A 17036-nucleotide genomic window follows, 5' to 3' on the forward strand; every position below is an offset into this window, starting at 1 on the left:
GAATCTTCAGCATTTAACAATGTTTGGTGGTTGTCTTTTTTTCCGGTGCATATAGGAAGCTGGCTCTATATAGTTGACCAAAAAGAGGTACACTGTGTAAACCCCAACGGAATTACAGAGGCACAAATGACACCCCAAATGCTCCCTTTTGTGGTAGTGTGGGCGAGCAGTTTCATTGGCATGACCCACAGGAGTGTCATGTTCTCACTCATGGTTTGCACCATGTCACACAGCCTGCAATTGGCGTCTATGTGGAATGTGTTTGCTGGCCCCTTAGGGTGGCATAAGAGATCCTCTAGCCCTTTGGGACCCTTTGTAACACCCAGACCCTATGTACCTGAGGTACCATTTACTAGGGACTTACAGGGTTGCTAAAGTCCTAAGGCAACTGTAGCATAATTAGACTACATCTTGTTTTGGGGAAAGAGCACTGACTGAGGTCTGGTTAGCCGGCCTCAGTGCACTGTCAGAGTTTAAAATCAGCATCTAGTAGCTAAAAAGGGGCCAAAGTGTGGGAATAAGTGCAAAAAAAAGCCCAGTTTCTAACAGTGCACCAGAACGGGATGAGCATTTTTGTTAATTTACAAATATTCTTACCTGTTTCATAACTTTCTCAACCTGTAGTGTCGATGGTACCATTAAACTCTGTTTTTAATGAGAACTTATAGCTGTGGAAGGAAGTAACATACTAGTTGATCGATACACAACTTGCGAATTAACTTGGCCATTAAACGTTCTCATCAATGTTAATAGATTTGTAAAATATTCTTGCCCCCTCAGATCATCTCTGTTCTGTGCTTTGTAAACCAGCGACTCCGGTGTTCTAATGTGTATGGTTAAGAGACTAGTTCAGAGGTTCTTAATCCTTTGACCTTCTGAAGACACAAGTGAAAAACTGCTTGTGGGTGGAGACCCTGTCCACAGCAATTTCTATGATTTGAACCACATAAAATGCACAGAAATATTAAAACCGGCATACATCAAACAAATACTTAAACATGATTATTTTTTTTAATTATTAATTCACCATTAAATATATAAAGACACTTTAATGGGAAGATTAAAGATTTTCAAAATGTACTTTTACTTCTTGTGTTTAATCAATTTTTTTGGGAATGTAGGCACACACACGTAGGAATTATTACAGCAAAATGCCATTCGAGTCAACACGGATATTAAACCATTTAGACAATACTAAAGCTGTTTATAATTTTACGATTTTCATCAGCAAAGAAGAGAAGAAAAGGAAGAAAGGAGGAGGGTAAAAGGAAAAATAAAAATCCCCTGAAGATCCCCTGATCTTTCTCAAACTAGAACCAAGATAGGAGCCACCTGACTTCCAGAATTGAGGGCATTAGGATTTAACCCCTTGCGTGCTGCGCACATTTTTGCCCTGGGCGGGCGATTTAAATAGTGGGCGGGATTCGACGGCCGCCCTCCTCACACGCCCACTCTGACGCATGACGACCGGGGGCTGTCCGAAGCATGCAAAGGGTTCAAACATATTAAACACTAGACCAGTGACACAAGACAAACTATGCAGAGGCAGAAAATGACGAGTTAACCCCAGCAAAGTATTACATCGTAACTGGCAGAAAAAGCCTCCAGGCTTCACGCTCAATCATTTCTAATATTCCCCTTGTAAAACGGTGCTACATTTTGGGAAACTGGCAGGTGAAATGAAGAATGCTGCCTTCTAGTTGGCTTAAGGTATGACAAATACTCTCACATAACGGTAGGAAGTGCCATATAAATGCTGCACTAAAAATGGAAGGGGAAGCTGAAAGAGAAGACTTACTCATGAGCTACAAATAATAATATTAAGCTAAATGCCTTTTGCTCTTTTGTTGTGTCTATGTTTTGTTAACTTAGCTTTTTTTAGTGAGCCTTGTGGGAATGAGTTGTTCATCTTATCACGTGTGTTCATTGTCTTTTTTCACTTTATCCTGAGATTTCTTTTAAATTCATTCAGAGATTAAACCTACTCACCTTCCTCACTTTATAAAGCCGCTTACTTTTAAAATATTTTCTTTACACATTTTTGGACAAATATTCCCCTGCCGCGAAGGAACAGCAGGGTACATTCCAGGAGGCTTAATGTGAATGACCGTTTCAGGAAGTTGCCACTCGCACCATTTGTTCTTGCTGTTCTTCCACAGCTTTTAGTATTTTACCCGGTCTTTGTGGAGGCATTTTAAAAACTTTTCTGCACAATTGTTGCTTCGCTATTCAAAAATATTTGTGCTATGAGAATTTTGAAAAGGAGTTTTCGTGACCCCAGAGATCCTTGTTTTCAGATGTAAAAACTGTTCCTGAAAGGAATAATTGGAATATGTTTTTAAAGTCATTATCCAGAAAATGGGTATCCAACTATAGTCCACGATAACTGAATTCTGGCCACATTTTTAGAAGAATTGCTGACTATCAAAATGAGGTACTTTCAGATACATTGTAAAGGTACTCTATGTGATTATTGGAAAAATCTTAGATCCATATCTCCTGGAGCCACCTTGGAGACCCCTGATCTTTTCTTATTTATTTAAAAAAAAGTTTTATTGCATATTCCGGAACTTATACAGCCTTTGTGCCACAACCCAGAGGTTGACGGCCTATGCATTTCAGTGCATTTTACACAGCTCTATTGGCCAACAACCCAGTGGGCAGGCAGCGTCTACGTACATATTCACCAATCTGTCCAGCATGTGTTCCTTGCCTTAGATTAACACTGTCACATATTTACAGTTTAACCGCATGCGTGCGGCCGTTTTTCCCGCTGTGCGCTGGAATTTCATAATTACCATGTTGAGTGACGAGTTCACCTTGTCATCCGCACAGGGTAGGTAATGCTGATGGCGAGCTGAGCTCGTCATCAGCATGGAAGGGGTTAAACTACCCCCCCCCCCCACCCTCAACACTCATCCAAGCAATTCCGTGTGTAATCTTGGGCACCTATAACTAATTTGCAATTCTGACCTGCACATTTATACCACGGTTAACCAAACCATGGTGGTATCAAGCATGTCATATACCATTTTAGCCTTTATATTGATCTTCTACCCTACTCATCATACAATCAAGCACATCACGAACCGCCCCACGTGGATTATTATTATTATTATTATTATTATTATTAATGAGTTTTATATCGCGCCTGGTTACCCTTGTGCATCCCCGCGCTCATCCAGAGAGATACGCCAAAGCAAGAGACACAGGAATTAGGCAGGGAACAAATGAGTTTTTAAAAGTTTACGAAACCGCAGGGTGCTCGTTTCCAAGCGCAAGTGCAGCGGGAGGGAATTCCACAATGTTGCCACATTTATGGAGAATCTTCTGCCACCGGTTCTTGCCTTCCTGACCCTCGCAACTTGCAACAGTTGTAGATGATCTGAACGAAGGGCACGAGAGGCCTTATAAGATCGAACCATATCCCGTAGGATAGGTGGGCCCTTCCCTTGCAACATTTTATGGGCCATACAAAGTGCCTTAAATTTCACCCTCTCTCTGACAGGGAACCAATGTAGCGCCTTCAGCGCAGGGCGAGCTGACTGACGCCTGGGAAGGTCCGTCAGGAGCCTGGCGGCCGCATTTTGCACTTGCTGCAGTTTGTTTAAGGTAGATTCTGGGGCACCCAGAAACAGCGCATTGCTAAAATCCAGCCGTGAGATGATGAGCCCCTGGATGAGTAATCTCCTGGCGGCCACTGGGAGGAGAGGTAGAATCTTCCGGGCTGACCGGAGCAGACCGAAACACACGCCTGCGGTCTTTTTAGCGTGTGTCTTGAAAGAAAGGTCCTGCTCCAGCCACACCCCCAAGCTCTTGATCTCCTGTTTGGGGGTGGGTGCAACTCCCAGGCAACTAGGCCAACTACTAGGTGACAAGGAGGGAGGAGAGTTCCCCAGCATCATCAATTCCGTTTTTGAGCCGTTAAGTTTGAGTGCTGAGCTGCACATCCAGGTAAAGATATTAGCCAGACACGTGTGCAGCCGGTCGGGTTGATTTGCCGACTGGGGGAGCCCTACCACCAACTGAGTATCATCAGCATAGCTGATGATCTTGATACCCAGTGGCAGTACTACACTCTCCAGTGGGGCCATATAAATGTTAAATAAAGTAGGGCTCAGCGATGAGCCCTGCGGCACACCACACTGGAGAGGGACCGATGGTGACTTCTCGTGGCCTTCCCACACCTCAAACGTCCGGCCTTCCAGAAAGGACGCGAACCACTTCAGGGCCATCCCGGAGACCCCTACCTCCGACAGCCGTTGGAGTAGCACCTGGTGGTCTACGGTGTCAAATGCCGCACTGAGGTCCAGGAGGATCACTGCCACTGATCCCCCTGAATCCAGAATGCTCCTGGCATTCTCCACGACTGCCAGCAGGGCAGTGTCCGTCCCCTGCCCGGGGCGAAAGCCCGTTTGAGAGTCACCCAGAAGGGAGTTAGACTCCAAAAAACCCGATAGGCGACTATTCACCAGCTTCTCCACCACCTTACTAAGGCCAGGGAGCAGGGAAATAGGCCTAAAGTTAGCAAGGTCGGCTGCATCCAGATTAGGCTTCTTCAAAAGGGCCTTGACAACCGCTCCCTTCCAGCTGGGGGGCACCACTCCTTGGGTGAAAGATAGATTTATGAGGTCCGTCACTGGGCCGCCGCCGTGGATTGTTTCAGTTACAAGTCTCCTCCTCCCAACCTTAGCCAACCTGCGAATGGCTCCCAAATGTCAGTCGGCCGCGATTTTATGGGCATTAATTCCCAGAAAGTGGAAAACTGATCTCTGCAATAAGTGACTGCTTTTATCCATCCTGCTACTGTGGAAGGTGCCGTTTTCTTTCAATGTATTGCTACCTGCCGCTTTGCCAGCAACAGCAACATGGCCGTGAGCTTTCAGTTCGCTTGCGGGACGTCCTTTACATATCCCAGCAGCGCCACCATTGGTGTTTCTGGTATCACGCCATTTATTATATGCCCTATGTGCGTTAGTATTGTAGCCCAATAGGCCGCTACAGGTCCACAGGCCCATGCGAGGTGGGTAAAGGAGGCTTCCTGCGCTCCACACCTCCAGCACCTCGCATCTGGGCAGAGCCCCATGCGGTGAAGCTACCGCGGCGTGCGGTAAACTCTATGCAAAAAATTAAAGTTAACTAGTCGCAGCCTGTAATTTGGCGACAGTTGTTCCAGCTGGGAGCAGCAAAAGTTCCATTGTTCTTCCGTTATGGTCAGGTCAGCCTCCCTCTGCCAGTCCTCTCTAGACGTTGTACTAATTACTGAGTGATCTTTCTGTGTCATGCTATATATGCGTGTAATTAGTTTGCAGGGGGACGAATTATTCAAAACATTCTCCAGTGCTGATAGGGTGGGAGGCTCAGCAAGGAAATCTGCAAATCTGGCCTTGCAAGCTGCTCTGAGCTGATGATACAGCAGCATATCAGAGGCCGTAGGCGCCCGTGTACCACACATGTGTGACATAGTCAAAAATTCCCCGTTCGGGAAAAGATCACCCCCTGTCTCCAGTTTGTGCACTCTAGCTCGTATCTTAATTGCGTTGTCCACTAAGGGCCCAATCAACTAGTTATCTCCTATGGGCATGGATGGCGCGTACATTACTTCTTGGTGCGCTCTCTTGGCTATACCCCTCCAAGCCCATCTCATCGTCTCTACCGTGTCTATTTCTACATGGGGTCGTTTGTACTGGGCATACACAACCGTTTTCACTGGCAGAGGGGCAACCTTATCTATTTCTATCGCCACATGAGGCTGAAACGGTGTGGAGTGGTGCCAGTAATGCAGAAATTGCGCTTGCGCGCTGTAGGCGTATAATTCAAAATCTGGAGCGCTTAGCCCTCCTTTTGCGAATGGCAGCGTCAGGACCTTCCAGGATACTCTGGGTTGCTTTCCCGCCCTTATTAATTCTAGTACTGTAGATAGTACTCGCTTAAAAAATGCGCGGTTAGGGGCATGGGAATATTCACAAATAAGTAAAGTAGTTTAGGTAGTATAACCATTTTTGTTATGGCTATTCGTCCCATCAGGGACAGCGGCAGTCGTTTCCACCTACGCACTTTGCTTTCCAGCCAGTCTATCAGACGGCCATAATTCGCTAACCCTTTTTCCTGCAGCGATCTGCTTATCCAAATGCCTAAATATCTTGTTGCCTCATCTGCCCACTGTATCGGAAATTCCATATTGAAAGGGGCCGTATCATCCGTTAGCGGCATCAGCACTGATTTGGACCAATTAATCTGAATCCCTAATCCTGTCATTAGGATTTGTCAAATATATCGTCATGTCATCCGCATACATAGAAATTAAAATGCCCCTTGTGGTAAAACCTATGCTCCTCTGCGTGTGATGCTGCCGAAGCTTAGCGGCCAACGGCTCCGTCGCTATAGCGAACAACAACGGCGACAGTGGGCAGTTCTGTCTTGTCCCCCTTGTGATAACATTGGGGTCAGATATCTGTCCATTAACTCTAACTCATGCTTCTGGGTTTGTATTCAATAGTCGGATTTGCTTAATGAATATAGGGCTGAGGCCCATGCGGTTCAATAAAGTAAAGAGGAATTTCCACTCTAACGAGTCAACCGCTTTTGTAGGATCTAACAGTGCCGCGACGGCCTGTACGTGGGGGGCTAAGTAATGTAATGTACCGAAAAGCATTCTCAAATTATGCGCAGTGGAGCGCCCCGGTATAAAGCCTGATTGGTCTGGCAGCGCTATCTGGGGCAGCATGGGTTGCAATCTATTTGCTATTAATTTGGCATATATTTTGGCGTCCAAATTTATCAATGACAATGGACGATACGAATCCGGAGCAGTCGGGTCCTTGCCAGGCTTCAGTATAGTGATGACGATAGCCTCGCGAAGCGTTGGGGGAAGTATACCGGTTTCCATCGCCTCAAGAAAAACCTGGAGCAATCTGAGGGCCACGATCTTGGCATATTCAGTTATCAGGCCTTATCAGTTGGCATGCTATTTATTACTTGACGTATATCTACTGTCGTTATTGGCAGCTCCATATATTTCCTGGAGCCGTTATTAAACCATGCCAGAGCCACGTCATCCAAATATTCATTTATGTCAGCTTGGGCCGGGTCTGTAGAAGCGTTTCATTTCATGTAGAATATCTCGTGGTGCTCTCACCGAGCCCCCGTCTTCCGAGCGCAGTTCAGTTATGTACTCTGCTCCTCTGGGCGTGCGTAGCAGCCCTGCCAACGTTTTCCCTGGTCTGTCACTTTCCCTATAGCGCCTAGCTTGTGCGTACTTAGATAGGTACTTCGTTTCCCTCTCTGCCTCCTCTTCAAATGCTGTTAACTTGGTCCGTATCTATGCTACCGTTTCAGGAGCTGGGTCTAGTCGATGTGAATTTTCTAGGTCCCCTATCTCCCGTTCCAATCTCTGTAAGGTGTTACGGATGTCCTTCAACACTCCAGACTTGAGCGCCATGCAGTGGCCCCCTATTACTATCTTAAATGCCTCCCACAAAGTCCCAGGTGAGTCCACCGAGCCCTCATTAAGCTCGAAATATTCTAAGACCTTTTCCCTCAGCCCCTCCTGAAAGACCAAGTCTAATAAAGCGGTTGATGGAAATTGCCACGTGAAAGGCTGGGCATATGCAGGAGGGACGCTCAGTCGCAGGTGCGCAGGCGCATGATCTGAGAAGGTACGGGGCAGATGTGCGGCATCTAGTAACCAGGCATGCATGTCCTTAGAGACCAGCCAAAAATCTAATCTCGACCACACGTTGCGATGGTGTGTCACATATGTCCCCTCCCTCGCTAAGGTGTGCAATGCTCTCCAGGAGTCGACTAATTGTAGGTCCTCTATTATGGTGTGTAACATCGCAGCTGCCTGTGGATGGTGCACCCTGGATGTTCCCTGCCTATCAGCATACTGCGAAAGTACAACATTAAAATCTCCTCCCCACATGATAGCCATATGACCTAATGTCTGTAACTGTTGTCCTATTTGGCGGATGAAATCTGGGCTGTCCGCATTTGGTCCATATGTATTTACCAAAGCCACAGTGTGTGACACAACGTCCCCTGCAGTATGATGTATCTCCCTTCACTGTCTTTGATGGTATGGTGTGTGTCTGCCAATGTAGCCCCCTGCGAATCAATATTGCCACCCCCCTTGAATAGGTAGAATATCCAGCCTCTATTACCTCTCCCCAACGTCTGTGCCGGAGCACCCTTGCTAATGTAGCAGTTAGATGCGTCTCTTGTAGAAAGCAAATATCGACCCCATGTCTGGTAAGGTAGGAGTGGATTAGCCTCATTAGGTCTCGCGACCTATCGATGCGCGCATGCGCATCGAGCGGAGCGAGAATTCAAGCGGCGAAAACTTCATGAAACCACCAGCTTTTTGCTGGCGTTTTCATGAAGTTCATGTGAACCACGTGTTCAAACATGAACGCGCATCAGCCTCCCTCCATTTGCCGCACAGCACATCAAAGGGCTTCGCCCAGCGTGCGCTCTGCGGCTTCTCCTCCCCTAATTACGCCGAACGCGACTTCACTCCATACCGACGCGATTCGAAGGACGACGACTACGAGAAACTCGACGTAGTCCAGCCCGGGGTCCATGGAAAGGACTCCATTCAAAAAATGTCCAACGTGTGGTGCTAAGTTCCCACACAAGGACCTACACGAAGTGTGCAACCTCTGCTTGTCCCCTGAACACGAATCCAGGGACTGTGAGGCCTGTGCAGCGTTCTCGTCAAAGTCGACGATTAGAAACCGTCGAGCCCGAAGACACGAGGTATCGAGAATGCAGTCACAAGCAATCCCGGAGCTGTTCGAGGACCAGCAACCAGAAGAGGAGGAAGAAGAGGCCGACGAGGCGGGGTCAGAAGCGGACGAGTCCGACGTCGAGGAAATCGACGTCCAACAAACCGTGAGTGACGACGTCCCTTTACCGAAAAACAGACCCCGCACGGTGTCGACCCCGCCCTCGAGCCCGGTCAGACAACCGAAAAAAGTTTCCAACGCCCCGCCTTCGAGCCCGGCAACGAAACAGAAACCGAAACACTCGGTCCCCCATCATAGTGGTTCCGGTTCCGATAAACCAACCACATCGACACCGAAGCACCAGGTCAAGGAAAGCTCGAAGTCGAAGCAGTCCATGTCGACACCGAAGCACGCTTCGGCGCCGAAAACACCCTCGACACCGGGGACATCTTCGATACCGAAGAAGTCGGATCCGAACAAAACTTCGGCACCGAAAATACAAATGGACATTTCAAAGAAAAGACACCTTTCGGAACCGAAAACTGCGGTACCGACACAGGAACACGGAACGGATCCTAAACAAAAGACTTTGTTTATTGACCCAAAGACTGGCAAGGTAGTCACAGAGCTACCTAAAAAGAGGAAACATGAACATTTGGACGACAAGGCTCATCCAAAGAAGAGAACAATGGGGACGAATACAACTCCTCCCCCTTCTCCCAAACCTCACACACCATCTTCGCCTATTCCTCACAATAGGCCAGATATTCCTCCCACACGTCCATCTACACCTACAACAGATGGAGAAAGTGACACAGGGGAGGGGGGACACCCTGGGGATGATGAGGACACAATCCCAGAGGAGGCAGACCCATGGGAGGAGTATAATGTGGGATCAGGTAATGATACCGACCTTGAGTCATATCCCTCAAAACCTTCACCTCCTGATGACAATACTGGGTTTGCACAACTCATTACTAGAGCAGCAACATTTCATAAGGTAGACCTACATACAGAACCTCTAGTACAGGACTTCTTATTAGAGACACTACCTACTGCACAAAGAACATCAGGAACACTACCAATGCTAAAAGGCCTTCTCAGTCATACATCAGAGATATTCAAAGACCCAGTGAGGGCTAGGGTATTGAACCCAAGAATTGATAAAAAATATAGGGCAGCTCCAAAAGACCCAATATACATTAAGGGACAAATTCCTCTAGACTCACTAGTGGTCACAAACGCTCGCAAGAGAGCAAACTCTTTATCTACAGGAGAAGCGCCACCTCCTGACAAAGAGTCTAAACTAATAGATGCCTCTGGCAAGAGAGTAGCATCTCAAGCGGCAAACAGTTGGCGCATAGCTAATACGCAAGCACTACTTGCAAGGTATGACAGAGCGCATTATGATGAGTTAGAAACACTCATCAAACATCTCCCTAAAGAACATCAAAAGAGAGCTGATCAACTTATACAAGAAGGGAAGTTAATTACTAACACTTCAATAAAGTGCGCCCTAGACGCGGCAGAAACTGCGGCAAGGTCGACAAATACAAGCATCATGCTAAGGAGACATGCATGGCTCAGAGTGTCAGGATTCAAACAAGAGGTACAAACCTCGTTACTTAATCAACCTTTTGATGGGAAAACACTTTTTGGCACAGGGACAGATGAGGCCCTAGAAAAAATGAAAAAGGATACAGAAACGGCTAAATCAATGGGAGCATTGCAGCAGCCGACACAAAGAGGTTCCTTTCGTAGATCCACCTATAGAGGAGGATCCAAAAGTACAGGTACAAACCAACAGCAAACCTCTTTTACACCTACATCACCCAGAGGTAATTCTAGAGGTGGATACAGGGGTAACAACAACAAGGGTAGAGGTCGCGGAAACAACAACAACCGCAACTCTCCAACCCCAAAACAGTGACTTCATAGAGCTTCCCCCAGACCATATAACACCGGTAGGGGGACGCCTATCACAGTTCCTACCTGTCTGGGAAAACATCACATCAGACAAGTGGGTAAGACAAATTATCCAACATGGTTATTGCCTAGAACTCACAGCTACCCCACCAAACATCCCCCCCAAACAGCGTCCAATGAAACAAGATCACCTGACACTGTTAAAACAGGAAGTAATATCACTGCTAGAAAAGCATGCCATAGAGAAAGTTCCACAGCACCAACAGGGAACAGGAGTATACTCCCTATACTTCCTAATCCCCAAAAAGGACGGGTCTCTAAGGCCAATACTGGACCTAAGACCTCTCAACGCATACATAAATTCGGAACATTTCCACATGGTCACGCTCCAACAAGTACTTCCTTTACTGAAGAAAGGGGACTTTCTTTCTACACTGGATCTAAAAGACGCTTACTTTCATATCCCTATTCACAAAGCCCACAGGAAATACCTCAGGTTTGTGGTAGAAGGACAACATTATCAGTTCAAAGTCCTCCCATTTGGTGTCACGACGGCACCAAGGGTGTTCACAAAATGCCTGGCAGTGGTAGCAGCTCACCTAAGAAGACAACAAATTCATGTCTTCCCATACTTGGACGACTGGCTAATAAAAGCCAGGTCGCAAGAGGAGTGTCTGCAACACACACAAAAGACAATTCAGCTACTACACCAGCTAGGGTTCACGGTGAACTACACAAAGTCACACCTACAACCAAACAAAGTTCAACAATATCTGGGGGCTACCATAGACACAGAAAAAGCCAAAGTGTACCCCAACCCAATAAGAGTCCAAGCAATGCTTACAATCATTCAGAGATTTCAGCCACAACACTCACTAACAGCAAGAGTGTTCATGCAGCTACTAGGCATGATGTCATCCTGCATACTGCTAATACCATATGCAAAACTACAAATGCGTCCGCTACAAGAATGCTTAGCGACACAGTGGAATCAGGCTCAAGGACAGATTACGGATCTGGTGTTGGTAGACGACCGCACACACCGCTCTCTGAAGTGGTGGAACAGAACAAACATTACCAAGGGGCGGTCGTTCCTAGAGCCAATTCCACAGGTGACAATAACAGCAGACGCATCGCTCACCGGATGGGGAGCACATATGGACAAATACACAGTACAAGGAAGGTGGAGTGTGCAGGGAAAAAACACTGCACATCAACTATCTAGAACTACTGGCAGTGTTTCTAGCATTGAAAGCCTTTCAGATACATGTTATCCACAAAGCAGTCCTGATCAGAACAGACAACATGACAGCAATGTATTATATTCAAAAACAGGGGGGGACGCACTCTCTCCAATTATCCAGACTAGCACAGGAGATTTGGAGATGGGCCATTCCTCAAAACATCTATCTGTTAGCCGAACACCTACCAGGAGTTCAAAACCAGATAGCAGACATCTTAAGCAGACAGTCGGAACAAATACACGAATGGGAACTGCACCAACAAATACTGCAGCCATTCTTCCAAAGATGGGGACAACCAGAGATAGACCTATTTGCCACTCATCAGAACGCAAAATGCCAAAGCTTCGCGTCCAGGTACCCACATCACCTGTCGCAGGGCAATGCGTTATGGATAAATTGGTCCAACAAATTTGCATACGCTTTTCCCCCTCTCCCACTAATCCCATTAGTGGTCAGGAAACTGCAACAACATTCAATGACCATGATACTAGTAGCACCCACGTGGGCAAGACAGCCGTGGTTCACCACGCTCCTGCAACTCTCACAAGTGCCACATCAAAAGCTACGAATTCTACCCATGCACCTTACACAGAACCATGGAGAGATAATGCACCCAGATCCAACTCAATTGAACTTAGCGATCTGGCTCCTGAAATCCTAGAATTTGGGTACTTAGATCTCCCCCCAAATTGCATGGAAATAATTAAACAAGCGAGACGTCCAACCACCAGAGCATGCTATGCAGCTAAGTGGAAGAGGTTTGCTATACACTGCACTAATAACAATATCAACCCTCTAGACGTATCAACAAGGGAGATTATTTGCTACTTGTTACACTTACAGCAATGTAATCTAGCGTACACATCTATCAGAGTACATCTAGCAGCTATAGCAGCATACCTACAAAACAGGCAGCGCATATCACTGTTCAGAGTACCAGCGATAAAAGCATTCATGGAAGGTCTTAAAAGAGTCATTCCACCAAGATTACCACCTTCCCCAGTCTGGAACCTCAACGTAGTACTCACCAGACTAATGGGGCCACCCTTCGAACCTATGCATAGGTGCGAAATACAATTCCTTACATGGAAGGTGGCATTCCTTATAGCCATTACCTCACTCAGAAGAGTAAGCGAGTTACAGGCATTAACAATACAAGAACCATTCCTACAGATACACCAGAATAAAGTGGTTCTTAGAACAAACCCAAAGTTCTTGCCTAAAGTAATTTCAGCATTCCACATCAATCAGCAAGTGGAATTACCAGTCTTCTTTCCAAAGCCACAGACGGTGGCAGAAAGGGCTCTACATACACTAGATGTTAAAAGAGCCATTTCATACTACATAGAAAGAACACAAGACTTCAGGAAAACTAAACAACTATTTGTAGCATTTTCCCCAACACATAAGGGCAATCCTATCTCTAAAGCAGGCATCGCAAGATGGATTGTAAGATGTATACAAATATGTTACATTAAAGCAAAGAGAACATTAACTGTTCCTCCTAGAGCTCATTCCACAAGAAAACTAGGAGCATCTATGGCATTCTTAGGGAACATTCCCCTAGATGACATATGTAGAGCAGCAACTTGGTCTACACCACATACATTCACAAAGCACTACTGTGTTGATGTACAGGCTGCACAACAAGCCAGAGTGGGCCAAGCTGTATTAAAAACTCTATTTCAGACAGTTGCGACAGACACTGGTGACCACCGCTAGGGAGGTAACTGCTGTACAATCTATTCATAAATGTACCATCTGCAGCCCATATGCCTCGAACGGAATATGCTACTTACCAGTATGCATCTGTTCTTGGCATAGAGGGCTGCAGAGTGGTACATGCCCTCCCTGCCTCCCCGGAAACCTGTGTCTGTCCCAACATTATCTTATTTAGATACATTTACATGGGCATATCTTTATGTACTACACTACACTACTCCATCTAACCCTACTATGGCAAAACAATCTAAGGATGGAGCCGATGCCCATGCGCACTAACACCGAGAGGAGGAGTCACCTATGACGACAAAGACTTCTCCAGAAGAAAAACAAAGTGCAATCATCCGAGCCCAACACCAGATGGCGATCTATTCATAAATGTACCACTCTGCAGCCCTCTATGCCAAGAACAGATGCATACTGGTAAGTAGCATATTCCTTCTCTCTCTCTCCCGCTGCCTAGTCCTCCCACCCCCTCCCTCTCCAGTGCGCGCTCCACTCGCATCTGCCTGCTGCTCCGACCCAGCAATGCCGAGAAGCTTGTTTCCTCTAGTAACATATCGTTTGCTACCTCTTGTTTGTAATTTGCAGGAATTATAACATCTAAGTGAATTATACGGACTTCAACCCATGGGATGCATAAGCATTAGTACAGTTACTGAGTTACAGTATAATACACTGTTCGTGGGACAGAATAAAAAACAAGCATTGGCATAGCCAATAGGTCTCGCTTGTGGGACCTTATAAGTATTTTGTTTTGCAGCACAATATCCTTGTAACTAAATACTTATAAGGTCCCACAAGCGAGACCTATTGGCTATGCCAATGCTTGTTTTTCTACGGTCATTCAGACCTCTGGCATTCCACGTGATGCACTTTATGTTGGCCAAACTAGGTGAATCAGTTGCATCAATCAGTAGCGTGCCAGGCCTATGGTATCTATTTGCGGACCTCCCACCGTGGTACAGTGCTAGTGCCTACGAATCGCTCAGAAGTGTCATATGATTTTAGTACTGCACACCCCCGAGAGTGCAGCAGCCTATCATCCCCCCACCTCTTTGTGTACTGGTCAGTGCCTCAGCTTGGACGATTAAACAAACAACCTTCTCCCCAGCACCCACACCAACCCCCAATTAGGTGGTGTATCACCTTCCCTACCTTACCCCAACAAAAAACAGTCAACATAATGTAACCAACAAAAGGGAATCATCCCATGGGGTGCGCGGGGCTGCTGGCCAACACCCCTGCGCTTAAGGCAGGGTGGCCGAGCATATATTATCCCGCCCAAAGAACAGGACTTTCACATCATATACCTATAGCATATCATTACATGGAAAGTCAACTATTTATGCAAGTGTAGATTACGTTCTTCATTGCGACAACATCATTCCCCTTACCGATGAGCTGTCCTCCAGTTAGTGGTTCGCCATACGCACGACATCATTGTAGTTTAGGAACCCCCCAGTTCATGTGCAATCATGGTCACTCAGTCTGGTGTCTGTTTGTTCGTCCCCTGACACCTTCCGCTTCCTCTATTCCTTCACTAGTTGTTTGGCATACGTTAATGCCGCTTTGGCGTCCGTAAAAAAGGTAGGTTTACCAGCTCCTTGTATTCGCAATGTAGCCGGGTATATCCATGCATATTTCATACCGACTTGTTGAAATATTTTCTTCGCCGGTATAAATTCCATGCGAGCCGCTTGGACTTGCAGCGCCAAGTCAGGGTACAGAGCAATGTTGTTGCCTTGGTACTGGATGTCACTCTTTTCTATGGCCAGTCGGAGTATCGTGTTGCGGTCCCTGTAATTGCACACTCTTGCTATGATTGGTCTCGCGAACTATGTGCCTTTTCAATGAGCAACATTGTGGAGAGTTCCGGTCCAAAGAGGTCTTTCATCATTGTTTCTATGTATTTTCCCATGTTCTGGATATGTCATCTCCGCAATCCCCGTGATACGCACGTTATTCCTTCGCGATCTCGCTTCTAAATCTTCATTCTTCTGTTGTATCACCTCCAGCACTCTGTCCATGCCCTTCAGTTTTTTTCTTCAACTCGGTCTGCCCTTCTTCCGTTTCAGTAACTCTCGTTTCTAGTACCCCCATTCGCCCTTCCTGTTTTTCAACCTGTTGCATGATCCTATCCATGCGTTCCGCTAGGGTGTCCATCTTGGAATCTATGCCCTGGAGACTGGTTTTCAATTCCTTGAACATAGTGCGTATATTGTCTTCTGGCAACTGCACGGGTCCAGGATCGCCCGCAGGGTCCTGATGCCCTCCATCGGTCTGCGCCCGCTTTAATCGCCCCGTGAGCCTCCTCACGGTCTATCCAGTCATAGGATGGGTGCACTTCTGCGCTCCAACCACGGGGGAGATCTGCCTTTTCCTTCAATTCACCGACCCCTCTTCCAGCAATCAGGATCCACAGGCTTGTGTATCTCAATAGCTCCCTTCCACTATCTCTTCATCTAGATCTGTCTCTGCTACACAGGGTGGCCATAGCTCAGTGTCACACAGCTCCCTCTACCTCCGCTGATTACGAGCTTTTATATATGGCACGTGCACCTCGCGCTATGAGTAGTGGTACCTGCTGACTCACTACGCAGGGTCTGTCCACGGACTACACTTCTGCCAAGCCGGAAAGGATCCACGACCCTTCACCACACCTCACTCACCACTCCTCAATGCGCCACTCCATCAGCTCAGGCCGCGTATTGCACAACTTGGAGGCAGCCAGGTACCCAGTCCACCAAATGGCGGCCACCGCTAGGAATCCCGCAGGTCTGGATAATCTTTGTGAAGGTCCGCAACCCAAAGCAGCCCCACCGGGGGGGGTCTCTTTATGCACGCACGTTCCAGTCGCCGCCTCGACCTCTCTCCTCACGTGCAGTGCACCTTCCCCGGACCGCCGATAACGGCCCCCAGGCTCAGCGCTCAGCTCCTCCGCTGTCCGATCTCACTACATTCAAAGCGGCTCCTTAACGGCCACAGCGCCCACACAGCCTCATGTATGTGCACATCATGCAGGGTCTCCGTCGCAGTCTTTCACAGTGTTACCGGCCTCCACCTGCCCCGCTCACGGCGTCCAGCTCCGACCATCCGCAGCCACCAGAGCTCCCGGTCTCACCATGCCGTCAGGCCACAGCTCAGCTGTGCAATGAGCGCTGTCCGTCTCTCAGCCGCTCCAGGGCACAAAACGTCGGTTTCCTCCTACGGGGCATGCCAGCTTCTACCCACACCTTCCGCCTCACTTATTTACTGTCTTCAGATGCGATGGACGGATTAATTACGGATTTGCTTTGCTCGGCCGGCGGAGCCGCGTTAGATTGCTGCCATTCCGCTACTCAGCGAAGCCACGCCGCCGGAGACCCCTGATCTTGGTTTGTTAATAAATGCCTCACAGAACCTATGTGCTCATGGC

At 47.3% G+C, this 17036-nt stretch overlaps 1 protein-coding gene across 1 annotated transcript in view; it reads left to right on the forward strand.

Annotated features, from left to right (window-relative positions):
- The window catches only part of LAMB1 (laminin subunit beta 1), a 298596-nt gene that overhangs the window by 151027 nt on the left and 130533 nt on the right, over positions 1-17036 (forward strand). The window lies entirely within an intron of this gene.

Source organism: Lissotriton helveticus, chromosome 1_1, assembly GCF_964261635.1.
Source record: "Lissotriton helveticus chromosome 1_1, aLisHel1.1, whole genome shotgun sequence".
In the NCBI taxonomy this organism is placed as follows: domain Eukaryota; kingdom Metazoa; phylum Chordata; class Amphibia; order Caudata; family Salamandridae; genus Lissotriton; species Lissotriton helveticus.